The 12,813-nt window shown below is 42.2% G+C and overlaps 1 protein-coding gene across 3 annotated transcripts in view; it reads left to right on the forward strand.

Annotated features, from left to right (window-relative positions):
• LOC127433275 (peptidyl-glycine alpha-amidating monooxygenase B-like) overlaps positions 1-12,813 on the forward strand; it is a 339,472-nt gene that overhangs the window by 40,657 nt on the left and 286,002 nt on the right. The window lies entirely within an intron of this gene.

The raw sequence follows: 12,813 nt of genomic DNA on the forward strand, positions 1-12,813 counted from the left end.
CGCATACATCCAAGTTTCCGTAAGGCAGATAATGCAGCAGTCCCTCGTCTCTCGTTGGAAAGAGATCCGCGCTTTCAGCTCGCAGAGCTTGTTATCCAGAGACTGAACATTTGCCAGTAGAATAGTGGGTAGCGGGGGTCGATTTGCGCGGCGTCTTACTCTGATGAGAACGCCGGCTCTGTTTCCCCTTTTCTTCCTGCATTTCCGCGGCCGTGCTGCCCAGACAAAGGGCTCCGCTTGCGTGTTTGTAAACAGCGGGTCGGCATTGAGGAATGTGAAGTCCGGTTTTCGGTGTGAGATCGCTGAACCAATGTCCAAAAGTGTTTGTCTGTCGTAGACAATCAAAAGATAAGAATTGTAAACAAAACAAACAAACCATTGCTATGTTGTGTCGGAGCTCGCAACGCAGCAGCCATACTCGGCGCCATCTTGAGTGTGACAAAAAGCAATAATGTTTCACACTATTGCGAACTACTCTCAGGCATTTGAGCCGTATAAGGTAATTAAGTTGAATCTTAAACTTTATCATGTAATCTTGAACACTATGCAACTGTATCGCCTCTTATTTTTCCTTTAAAACACAATTGTGGTGACAAATATAAGATTAAATACCATGTATAAATTATGTACTGTATAGTAAGAACAATAATCTAACAGGACACAGTGTCTGTGCCAGCCACAGTCCAAAATGACTTTTTGTGATTTTATGAAAATGTATTCACTTTCCACATGTATCCAAGTAACCTTGCAGTGGGCATGAGAGACGGTCACGCTGCCCCTATGCTATCAGTCCTCATGTGTTTTCAAAGAACTTGAGCTTTTCACTACTCCACACCATCCTCTGTAACTTTAAAGGCATATCACATATATAAAAAAAGACAAACACAACATAAAATACGGAATCAATTACAGTACTGTGCAAAAGTTTTAGGCACTTGGGAAAAATGTTGCATAGTGAGGATGTCTTTAAACATAATGCAATAAATTGTTTTCATTTATCAATTAACATCATACAAAGTAGAGTAAACATAAAAAAAGCTAAATCAATATTTGTTGTGACCACCTTTGCCTTCAAAACATCACCAGTTCTCCTAGGTACACCTGGACACAGTTTTTCTTGGTTGTTGGCAGACAGGATGTTCCAAGCTTCTTGGAGAATTTGCAACAGTTCTTCTATCTATTTCGGCTGTCTCAATTGCTTCTGTCTCTACTTGTAATCCCAGACCGACTCAATATTCAGTGGGGGGCTCTGTGGGAACCATGCCATTTTTTGCAGGGCTCCCTGTTCTTGTGTTCTATTCTGTTCTTCTATTTTATTTGCAAAAGAAATGTTTGGGAGTCTAAAATGTATATTTCCTACTGACACACTAAAGCTGAAAATATAAATAACCATCTTAAGACAAATGTTTTTGTGAAGCATCTTATGCGCCTAAGTCTTTTGCATATATGTATATACATTAAACCCCTCCCCCGAACATCCGCCCCCCCCCCCCCCCCCGACACAAACATGCACTACAGTGGTCACTTACAATTAGAACATTAAAAAAAAAAACATAAAAAAAAATATACTTTCAAAAAACAAGAATGCACATAGACATCAAACTAAAAATCTTAAATTGCATCAGATTCACCCTTGAATCTCTAGATGTAGACTTGACATTTTTTTAGAATCTTAGCCCACACTCCCTCCTCCAATACCAAGTTTAAATCTTTCTCCCATAATCTCTTGAGAGAAGTTGAAGCTCCGTCCCCCAGACTCTGAATTAACAGGAAGTAATACACTGATGCCTCATGACCTTTTCCAAAAGCAGTAATCACCACTTCTAGAGAATCTGCTGCTTTAGGGGGGTGTATGCTACTCCCCAATATAGTACAGAGTTGGTGGCGCAGCTGTAAATACATAGAGAACTGATATCTGGGAATCCTGAACCATAATGTTGAACCATATTTTCAAAAGATCTAAACACTCCACTCTCATATAGGTCACCAAGTGTATTAACCTCCCTCACAATCCACTCTGACCAGCAGAAAAGGGATTAATTAATACATAATTTGGGGTTCTGCCATATGCTCGAGGCAAAATTTAAATAAATGTCAGAATTAAACACTCTGAACACTTCTGTCCATACCACGTGCAAATGCGAGATAACGGTGTGACTTAACTTCCGGTTAGTTTAATAGAAAGGCTTTGCAATGGCAAGAACTTCACGTTCAATACAAAACCAGGGAGGGGCTCTCTCAGGTGGACACGAGAATTAACTCTAACTAAATCACACAAATTTGCTGGGAATAAAATGCCCAAATATTTAATGCCCTGCTTTGGCCACTGGAAAGCACTTGGCTGAAATGCTGTTACCTGGCAGTACACTGTCAGAGCCAAAGCTTTGGATTTAGACCAATTGAATTAATAATTCTGTTGAGGCAAGGCATAGATCTAGTGGGGTCGGAGACGAATAATATAATCTGCGTAAAGCTTATGTGCCATACCTCCTGCCACCACCCCTGGAAAATCATCTTCCTTCCTTATCACAACTGCTAATGGTTCCAGGGCAAGACAGAACAATAATGGGGAAAGAGGGCAACCCTGCCGGGTGCCCCTGTCCAGAGTAAAATAATCTGAAATTAATCCATTTGTTTGTACCGCCGCTACCGGGTGTCTATAAAGTAACTTAATACATCCAATAAAAGTATTCCTGAACCTGCATTTTTCCAAAATCTTAAAAAGATAATCCCATTCTACCATATCAAATGCCTTTTCGGCGTCAAGTGAGATGGCAGAGACCGGAGTCTGATCATTCGCCACTGACCACATGATATTGATGAAACGCCTGATGTTATCAAAAGAGCTGTGGCCCCGAATAAACCCCACCTGATCTATATGTATAAGAGATGTCATAACTTTATCGGTTAGCCAGAATTTTTGACAAAATTTTAAGGCCTAGCTGGATCAGGGAAATTGGACGATAACTCTTACACTCACTTGGATCTTTGTTCTTTATAAGAGTCAGAGTCATGGTTGGTGGAAGCTTTCCATTCTTTAATGATTCTGTATAAACTTCTAACAAAAGTGGAGCCAGTTCTGTAGCATAAGATATAAAAAAATTCAGTGGCAAATCCATCTGGCCCCAGAGCCTTGCCTGTAGGCAAGGCCTTAATTACCTTGCCCAGCTCCTCCATGGTTATCTCAGAATCAAGAGAATTTTTTTGCTCAGTCGTCAGTTTAGGGAGTTATAATGGTTCCACAAAGTTTCTCATGTCTTCATCAGTAGATGAAGACGTGGAACTATACAGATCAAGATAGAATTCTTTAAAAGCATTATATTTTGCTATTAACAGTTTTTATTGATTCCATACATCATACAAACATAGCATAAAATATGGAATCAATTATATATAACCCCTTCCCCCGAACATTCCCCCCCACCCCCCACCTGACACAAACACGCACTACAGTGGTCACCAACAATTAGAACATTAAAAAAAATAATAATAATAAAAAAATAAAATAAATAAAACATTAAAAAAAAGATATACTTTCAAACAACATAATCTATTCTAGAATAAATCTTGTTTGCCATGTGAAAAGATGCGTGGATTGACGGTCTCAGAAGCGGAGGCAACTGAGACTTGTCCTCTGCCACCGGATTGAGGTGAGTAACCACGCCACCATGAGGACCTACTAATTAGTGGGAATTGGACATTCCAAATTGGGGAAAAAAAGGGATAAAAAAAAAAGAAGAGAAATAACCTTCCTTCTTTTTATGGGGTGTCCCAACCCATTCACATTCCACGTGGAGAGAGACAATTCACTCATATTAACAATTGTCATTTTGACATGTTAGAAAAAATAGATTGTGTCAGAAACAAAATGATAAAGACCACATTCCAACATTAGTGCAGCAATCAAACCCCAAACTTCCCCCCGAACCAAACAAATGTGCACATTAACCCTGTGCATGACAGCGTCAAATGGCGTCCATCCCTCTAAAATCAAACCCCCATGTACGCCTACGAGAGCCCCCATGACAACTTTGCCGTCGGATTGCTCAAGTCCGGTGTTTCTATACAAATTTTGCGAGACAGAATTACACAACAAATATAATCTATAAAACAAACTCCAGCCAATAGGCGGATGTGGCATGGGGGGGGGGGGCGTGGTCATGTGTCTGTCTGCGGGAGAGGTAAGTTTCGTCACCTGGCTGTAATCACTCTAACTCCTGTCTCTCATTATTGTGATGGCAGAGGGAGACCTGATAAGGCTTGCCAGAGCAGCAGAGTAGAGAGAGAGAGAGAGAGTGGCCCAGAGCAACAGATCTATTCGAGAGAAAGCTATTTTGAGTTGAGTCAGAGCCGTTTTTGATTTGTGTTTGTGCGTGTGTGTGTGGAGTGAAGCTGAAGTTTATTATAAACACTCAACTGTATGCTGTCTCCTGACTCCTCCATTGCCCACGAACCTGTCATTATCACAGTGGTGCCGAAAACCCAGCTTTGGAGGAGAACGCCCTTATGGAGTCCTCACCGCAGGGTGAAGTCTTCAAGACCCTCACCAGCATCCAGCAGAACCAGCATCAAGCCCTCATGGAGGTGCACCTGAAGCAGGAACAGCGCTTCCAAGTCCTGCTCCAGGCATAAGCGGAGGACCGGCAGGTGTTCCGGAGCCTGATCGCCAAGGAGGGGGCTGGCACTGCGACCTCCCTGGGGCCTATCCCACCTGTGGCCCTGATGAAGATGGGGCCAAATGATGATCCAGATGCCTTTCTCGACCTGTTCGAGAAGACAGCTGAGCTATGGAGGTGGCCTCCCAATCAGTGGGCGCCTGTTGCCCGTACTCTCCGGGGAGGTGCAGCTAGTGGCACAGCAACTTCCCGCTGCCAGCCTCCTTAATTACAGTCACCTGAAAAAGGCCATCCAGCAATGGGTCGGTCAGACCCTGGAGCAGAGTTGGCAGCTCTTCAGGTCCCTGAGCTTCGGGAAGCATGGCCACCCGTTCGCTTTTGCGCAGCAGCTCCGTGACACCTGCCGGAAATGGTTGCTGGCGGGGGGAACTTGTGGCGCAGTGGAAGTTGTCGATCTGTTGGTGCTGAAGCAGTTCATATCCCGGGTTTCAGCACCACTGTGACAATGACAGGTTTGTGGGCAATTGAGGAGTCAGGAGACAGCGTACTGTTGAGCGTTCATTATAAACTTCAGCTTCACTACACACACACACACACACACACACATGCACAAACACAAAGCAAAAACAGCTCTGGGTGGCCAACTCAAAATAGCTTTCTCTCGAATAGATATGTTGCTCTGGGCCACTCTCTCTCTCCTCTGCCATCTCCTTAATCCAAATCAGTAGACCTTTGAGCTTCTCCAAAGTTTGGGCCCAGAGTCTAATGGTGTCCTCTCTTGCACTGCGAATGGGTGCAGTGGACACTTCGAGATACACCACATCTATAAATGTGAGAACCTAATATTGCTTATTAAGAGAAAGTGGAGGTTTCCATCTCGTTTCTACTAATTTCTTGGCAGTTGTCAAGCCAGCTAAAAACGCTCATTTCTGAATTTTATTAAATTGGATATCAGAGAGATCATTTAAAATAAAACAGATGGGGACAAAAGGACCGAAACATTTAATATAGTGGACAAATTTTCTTTAACCATATTCCAAAAGTTAGCAACCCCAGGGCATTCCCAAATCATGTAATAAAAAGTACCAATTTCCCCTGTATGGCAGAGGGTACAATTAGGATCAGGTTTAAGCTTCATACTATAGAGTTTACATGGAGTCATATAAGTCCTATGAATAAAATTAAAATGGATTTGTTGATGATCCGGATTCCTAGAAGCATGCATTACCATAACCCAGACACCGTCCCAATCAAAACTGGGGGAAAGGTCTGGAATATCTGTCCGCCAGAAAGAGTCTATTGTCAGAGGAGGATACATTTTTTCCAGAAAAAAAACATATAATTTAGAAACTAATCCTCTTGTTCCCTGGGTCTCACGTAATACTTTCAGTAAAGAGTGGTCTTTAAGAGGAGCCATCCAAGGGACCCCATAGGCCTTCATGGCTGCCCTCAACTGTAAGTAAAAAAAAAATGTGGAGCTCTGCAGGTTGAATTGAATAGAAAGTTCTTCAAAGGTGTAAAAGCCCTTGTCACCCATTATATCACCCAAAGTGTGAATCCCTTTGTCATACCACTGTCGACACTGGCCAAACTTAATAGGGTGCTTACCAATGAGCAAACCATCATTATTAAAGATAGGAGAGTAGGGATTCCAATTAGAGCGGATATCACAAATGTTTTCTGCTGCTCTCCAGACCGACAGAACGTGTGACACTAAAGGACCGAAATGGAGTTTACACTTATTTAAAGGGATATTAGCAAATAAAACTTCATCTAACTTCAGAGGAAGAATCAGATTTTCCTCCAGGGAACGCCAAGAAACATCAATTTTATCATCATACCAGCTAAACGGGACGTAGTGTAAAAGCCCAGTGATAAAACTTAAAATTGGGAAGAGAAAGTCCACTAGCGAATCTATCTCGTTGCTTCGTGGAAAGTTTAAGATGTGGCCGTTTGCCATTCCAGACAAATTTGGTAATTATGCTCTGTAACCTGTCCCAAAAACAAGAAGGGGGAGGCAAGGGCAACATAGAACTCACAAAGTTAATTCGAGGGAGTACATTCATTTTGATTATCGATACACGTGATCTAAGAGAATTTGGGAGTGATGACCAATTATCCAGGTTGCATGAAATTTTAGACAGGATACCCTCATAGTTGGTCTTAATTATATACTGCAATGTAGCACCAATCATAATACCCAAATACTTAAATTGTTTAACCACTGGTATACAAAGTCTGTTAGTTGAAATGAGAACTTGGTTTTGAATGCTTCATCTCGGAGAAGCGTAGTGTTGAAACGCCATCTAGGGGCCCGAGCTGGATTAGAATTTATCAAAACAGAAGCAATCACTGCCTTATGGTCGGAAAATGCCACTGGCAGTAAGCTAACATTAACAATATTATGAAACAAGCCTCTAGAAGAAAAGATAAAGTCAATTCGAGAGAAAGATTTGTGTCTAGATGATAAATGGGTGAAGCCTTTAACATCAGGATTTAATATACGCCAAAGATCCACCATCCTGGTATCATTGATCCAGGAACGTAAAGGCTCAGAAGCATATTTTTGATCTAAATTTTCAGAGTGTCCCGACCTATCAACTGAATAGTCAACAACAGCATTAAAATCAGTGCCAATACTGAATTTGAAGCCAGAAAGCTCCAGAAGTACCTTAGTGATCTGCTTGTAAAATTCTTTTTCAAAAGTATTAGGGGAATAAATTGAAACCAAGGCAACCAAGGCATCTATTTTCTATATGAACTTTCGCAACTGTTATTCTACCTTTGCTATCTGCCCAAGTATCCAACAGCTTAAAGCGCAAATTACGCTGACATATAATCGCCACCCCTTTAGATTTATTTGAAGCTGAGGAGCAAGCAATGACACGGAAAAAGCGATTAGACATGCGATTTGTAGCCCTTTTGACCAGATGAGTCTCTTGTAAGAAGGCTATATTTATTCTTTGTTTCCGCAAAAAGTCCGAAGTAGCAACTCGTTTCACTGGATTATTCAGGCCCCTTACATTGAGGCTGAGAATGTTCAACTTGACACCATCAGCCATTTATGAAGTGATAAAAATGTAAACCATGTAGTAAGCAGGAAAAGCAAACTATACATAGGAGAAAAGGACGGGGAGGAGAGGGGAACTTTAAACTCTGGTCCTGGCTTGGATAAACTAGTATTAGAACTATACAAAAACAGAACAAGGAGAAGATTGGGTGCACCCATATCTATAACTCCTGTAAAACAAAAATGAAAAACTAGGATCTGTTAATCATTCAGAAGCGCAGAGAAAAATGCATGCCTGCTCAATATCCTAGCTTAGATCAAAAACCAAAAGCTTCACGGCAAATAAAGATTTATACATGAGAAAACTCTCCCATTTCTTTTTGCCAACCACCCATCATTAGTTTGAACATACACGGATCATGTTCAAAAAAAGAGATGTCTTTTGTAAAGACAGCAAACACTCATCGGGAAATTAAAGACAAAAGAGTTCACATATTACCGTCCATATAAGCTTTGTCATCTTTCGGGTCTCTGAAAGTTTTCTGAATGCCGTTCGCCTTGAAGACCAACACGGCTGGGAAGTTCATTTGAAAGCGGATGCCTTTCTTAATAAGTTCAGCGCAGATCGGGTTGAAGGCTCACCTCATGGCACGAACTGTAGGTGAAATGTCAGGAGTGATACGGAGAAGTTGATCCTCGTATTGAAGCTGGCCTTTGCGTCTAGCTGCGGTCAGAATTGTAGCAACGTCTCTGGAGCGATGAATCTTGATAATAACAGGGCGAGGGCGGCCATCTGTAGGCGTACCAAGCCCTCGGTGTGCGCGGTCAGTTGCGATAGACGGGACTGGCAACTCAAGCAGTTTTGGGATGAAAGATTCAAAAAAATGTATGGGATCACTTCCCTCAACGGACTCCTTGAGGTTTAGAATTCTGATATTGTCCCGCCTGGAACAACCCTCGAGATCTGTAACCTTCTCCGTAAGTGTTAAGTTTCTCGAGTGCAGCCAGTTTCCTTTTTAGCGGAGCAATGTCATCTTCCATCTTCCTTCTTCTGCAATGACTTCAGCAATGTGTTTAAGCAAAGCTCCATTTGAAAAGTCTCATGGCTAACCGCATGATCGCTGCTAGCATTAGCCTTGGTTGAATCAGTACAGTCTTCCGTAAAGCCTCGGGAATGATGCGGCTTGTTCTGTTTTGACGGCTTGGGCATGATAAACTTAACAATGAAGCGACGAAATAATGATTTGAGAAAGATGGGTGAAGGTAGATAATGAACAACAAGAACGTGGACTGGGAGAGGTGAAAAACGCGACTTATCACTCCGCCACCATTACCGGAACCCTCGGGTTTCTTGCATTCCTTGAATCTGTCACGTTTCTCCCTTGTCGAATTCGCAAAGTCTGGGAACAAGAAAATGCTGTGGTTCTTCCAAGAAAGCCTTCCTTTACTCCTTGGCTTGTGTAACATGCGATCTTTATCGGATGATCTCAGAAGTTTGATCAGGGCCTGTCTCCTTCAGCGGATCGCCAAGCCAGAACCCTGTGAGCTCGCTCGATTTCCAGCTTATGGCCCGTTATGTCGAGCAGACTCGGAAAGAGCCCGTCCAGGAATTTCATCATATCCTGACCCTCTTCGGCCTCAGGAATTCCAACAATGCTGAATTTATTCCGCTGGCTACAGTTCTCCATGTCCATCAACTTCTCCCAGACACGTTCCAAATCCACCTTGGTTGCTAGCGGATTAGCAGATAATTCCTTTTCCGATGACTCCAGATAATTGATCTGTTTCTTGACATCCCCCACTCTTGTAACCACCTCAGTGAATTTCGTCTCCATGGCAGTGATCGATCAACGCATTACAGCAAGATCCTCCAAGTCAGCAACGACCTTTGTCAGCATTGCCGACATGTTCAACATTTCTCGCCGAATTTCCCTCATTTCTCCAACCAAATCGACTCCCAGGCTCGGGGCCTCAGCTTGAGCACATAAGTGTCTTTTAATGTCTCCAGAACCCAAGGATTTTGAATTCTGAATTCTTTGACATATTGTCCTCCTAGAACAGTTATGGAACAGAGTATATTGAATCTCACTGGTTTATGACATTAATAGTGTTAAAACTAGCAAAGTGCGCAGAGCTCGCCATTCACGTGGCGCAATGCGATGAAAGTGTGACTCCCAACAAAATACCTTTTTATATGTTGAATATATATTGAATATAAGTGTATTTTGTCTTTACTGCACTGACAGAAGTATAAGGAAGTGGAACCCACTTATAGACAAAATACACTTATATATCAGATACATTTGTAGTCAGAAGTTTACATACACATCATGTAAACATTAAAACTCTTTTTGTTTTTTTAACTACTCCACAGATTTAATATTAGAAAACTATAGTTTTGACAAGTCATTTAGGACATCTACTTTGTGCATGTCACAAGTAATTTTTCCAACAATTGTTTACAGACAGATCGTTTAACTTTTAATTGACTATATCACAATTCCAGTGGGTCAGAATTTTATATACACTAAGTTAACTGTGCCTTTAAGCAGCTTTGAAAATTCCAGAAAATGATGTCAAGCCTTTAGACAATTAGCCAGTTAGCTTCTGATAGGAGGTGTACTGAACTGGAGGTGTACTTGTGGATGTATTTTAAGGCCTACCTTCAAACTCAGTACCTCTTTGCTTGACATCATGGGAAAATCTAAATAAATCAGCCTCTACAAAAGACCTCTACAAGTCTGGTTCATCATTGGGAGCAATTTCCAAATTCCTGAAGGTACCACGTTCATCTGTACAAACAATAGTGTGCAAGTATAAACACCATGGGACCACGCAGCCATCATACTGCTCAGGAAGGAGACGCATTCTGTCTCCTAGAGATGAATGCATTTATTTATGAAAAGTGCAAATCAATCCCAGAACAACAGCAAAAGACCTTGTGAAGATGCTGGAGGAAACAGGTAGTCAAGGATCTATATCCACGGTAAAATGAGTCCTATATCGACATAACCTGAAAGGCTGCTCGGCAAGGAAGAAGCCACTGCTCCAAAACTGTCATAAAAAAGCCAGACTACAGTTTGCAAGTGCACATGGGGACAAAGATCTTACTTTTTGGAGAAATGTCCTCTGGTCTGATGAAACAAAAATTTAACTGTTTGGCCATAATGACTATTGTTATGTTTGGAGGAAAAATGGTGAGGCTTGCAAGCAGAAGAACACCATCCCAATCGTGAAGCATGGGGGTGGCAGCATCATGTTGTTAGGGTGCTTTGCTGCAGGAGGGACTGGTGTACTTCACAAAATAGATGGCATCATGCAGAAGGAAAATTATGTTGAAATATTGAAGCAACATCTCAAGACATCAGCCAGGAAGTTAAAGCTTGGTCACAAATGGGTCTTCCAAATGGACAATGACCTCAAGCATACCTCCAAATTTGTGCCAAAATGGCTTAAGGACAACAAAGTCAAGGTATTGGAGTGGCCATCACAAAGCCCTGACCTTAATCCGAAAGAAAATTTGTGGGCAGAACTGAAAAAGCATGTGCGAGCAAGGAGGCCTACAAACCTGACTCCGTTACACCAGTTCTGTCTGGAGGAATGGGCCAAAATTCCAGCACCTTATTACGAGTAGCTTGTGGAAGGCTGCCCAAAACGTTTGACCCAAGTTAAGCAATGCTACCAAATACTAACAAAATGTATGTAAACTTCTGACTTTAACTGTACATTCTCTGAAAGCAAGTATAAATATCTTATAAGTTGCTTCTCATGTAAATGTATCTTGTTTTAAGGATTTTTTTTATATTTCCAAATGTAAAACAAGAAAAAACATGACTGATTTTTCGCAGTGATATTCTTTTTTTTTTTTTTATTGTATAAACTAAAATATATATAAATTCTTTTTCAGGACACTGTATTTTAAAAATAATTTTGTAAAAATCCAAATAACTTTACAGATCTTTATCGTAAAGGGTTTAAACAATGTTTTCCATGCTTGTTCAATGAACCATAAACAATTAATGAACATGCACCTGTGGAATGGTCGTTAAGACACTAACAGCTTACAGACGGTAGGCAATTAAGGTGACAGTTATAAAAACTTAGGATCCAAAAAAGAAACCTTTCTACTGACTCTGATAAACACCAAAAGAAAGTTCCCTGTCATCTGTGTGAATGTGCCTTAGGCATGCTGCATGGAGGTATAAGGACTGAAGATGTAGCCAGGGCAATAAATTGCAATATCTGTACTGTGAGATGCCTAAGACAGCGCTACAGGGAGGCAGGAAGGACAGCTGATCGTCCTCGCAGTGGCAGACCACATGTAACAACACCTGCACAGGATAAGTACATCCGAATATCACACCTGCGGGACAGGTACAGGATGGCAACAACAACTGCCCAAGTTACACCAGGAATGCACAATCCCTCCATCAGTGCTCTGACTGTCCGCAATAGGCTGAGAGAGGCTGGACTGAGGGCTTGTAGGCCTATTGTAAGGCAGGTCCTTACCAGACATCACCAGCAACAACGTCACCTATGGGCACAAACCCACCTTTGCTGGACCAGACAGGACTGGCAAAATGTGCTCTTCACTGACATTTCGCGGTTTTGTCTCACCAGGGGTGATGGTCGGACTCGCGTTTATCGTCGAAGGAATGAGCGTTACACTGAGGCCTGTACTCTGCAGCGGGATCGATTTGGAGGTGGAGGGTCCATCATGGTCTGGGGCGGTGTGTCACAGCGTCATTGCAGGCAATCTCAAAGCTGTGCGTTACAGGGAAGACATTCTCCTCCCTCATGTGGTACCCTTCCTGCAGGCTCATCCTGACATGACCCTCCAGCATGACAATGCCACCAGCCATACTGCTCGTTCTGTGCATGATTTCCTGCAAGACAGGAATGTCAGAGTTCTGCCATGGCCAACGAAAAGCCCCGATCTCAATCCCATTGAGCACGTCTGGGACCTGTTGGATTGGAGGGTGAGGGCTAGGGCCATTCCCTCCAGATATGTCCGGGAACTTGCAAGTGCCTTGGTTGGAAGAGTGGGATAACATTTCTCAGCAAGAACTGGCAAATCTGGTGCAGTCAATGAGGAGGAGATGCACTGCAGTACTTAATGCAGCTGGTGGCCACACCAGATACTGACTGTTACTTTTGATTTTGACACATTATTCAATTTCTGTTAGA

The sequence above is a fragment of the Myxocyprinus asiaticus genome, chromosome 43 (genome assembly GCF_019703515.2).
Source record: "Myxocyprinus asiaticus isolate MX2 ecotype Aquarium Trade chromosome 43, UBuf_Myxa_2, whole genome shotgun sequence".
NCBI lineage: Eukaryota > Metazoa > Chordata > Actinopteri > Cypriniformes > Catostomidae > Myxocyprinus > Myxocyprinus asiaticus.